Here is a 1,525-nt window from a genome sequence, read left to right as displayed (position 1 = left end):
TGACTGGATAGAAGGATGTGCCATTTGGCAAGACAGACAATATAGGTTTGGAAGGCAGGACAAAAGAGCTCAGTTTTGGACATGTTATTCAAGTAAAAGGTGTGATATCTGAATGACAGTAAGGGGTAACTTTATATGTGGATAAGTCCCTGCTGTCTGGGAAAGCACACAATTAACAGACATTGGCATACAATATGAGTATGGACATGGCAGGCTGTGAATGATTATAGTGAATGCTTTACCTACTGGAGGACTTGGAAAAAAATCTTATGGAAAATGGGATATTAGGAAGATTATCTACAGAATGACAAAAAATTTTTAATATACTAATAGTAATATTTATTTTAAGAACCTTTTGAGTTGACCCAAGTAGCTTTAGCCAGGAACTTGTAAGCCAAGAAAAAGGCACAAAAGTTAAAAGGAGATATTTGGATAGGGAAATGATGAATTTGAACTTGGAGATGGTGAGTCAGAATTACCAGCTTCACTCAGACTGAAACTGCAAAATGATTGCAAATGTTAAGTCAACAAGGAACATGAGATTAGAGATCAAATTATTTTGGAGTCATTTTAGTGGTGAAACCTCTCAGAGGTGGATTTGTGTCATCGCAGCGTGTCTTCTCAACTTTTATGAACCGCTTATACTTACAATGGCGTGTTCAGTGCTTGCTCCTCTCACACGGCTGTAAGTTTTGTGAAGACAGTATATCTCTTTCCTTAAGACAAGAGCTACAAGACGGTACAGTTTAACGTGGTTGAGGAAACACAAGCCCAAGTTGTTAAAGGAAGACATGTCCCTTTTCTCCAATGACAGCAATAACAGCCACATTAATGACATTAGCATGGCTCAACATGTTCTACCAATGGGAAGAACAACTTGTTCTCAAACAGTTGGATAGTAAGACAGTTATAATAAAAATTTGTGGGCTTTGGGGCTGGAGAGATGGCTCAGTGGTTAAGAGCATTTCCTGTTCTTCCAGAGGACCTGGGTTCAGTCCCCAGCACCCACATGGAGGTTAATAACCACCTGGAACTCCAGTTCCAGGTGATCTGACAGCCTTTTCTGGCCTCTGGGCAATGCACACATGTGGTGCACTTATATGAAGTCAAAATACTCCTACACATAAAATAAAAATATTAAATAGTTTTTACAAGCAAGCAAGAAGAACAAAGACATTTCTTTAAAAATTGTGGATTTTGAAAACACTTTAAACCTTTTGAGATACAATTTGATATTAGAAGACCAGAGAGACTTACACCCTCAACGCATCCACCCAACTGGTGATCTGTTATCTTGTCTTCCTATTTACTACACCTGTTTCCTACTGCTTTTCTCTTTCAGATTCGTCTTTTCCTTTACCTCCCTGGTTTGTTTTCATTATCCTGGTTCCTGTGGTTATGCCTGGATACATACTCACTTATAAGGATTTGGTACTAGGATCCACATATGAGGGAGAACATACGTCGTTTTGTGTTTTTTTTCCTGAGTCTGTGCTACTTCACTTAGTATAACAGTTTCTAGTTC

This window comes from Nannospalax galili, unplaced genomic scaffold (assembly GCF_000622305.1).
Source record: "Nannospalax galili isolate Female #2095 unplaced genomic scaffold, S.galili_v1.0 scaffold2369, whole genome shotgun sequence".
NCBI classification, from domain to species: Eukaryota; Metazoa; Chordata; class Mammalia; order Rodentia; family Spalacidae; genus Nannospalax; species Nannospalax galili.
The sequence above is the reverse complement of the archived record's forward strand: the minus strand, read 5'-3'. Positions refer to the sequence as shown.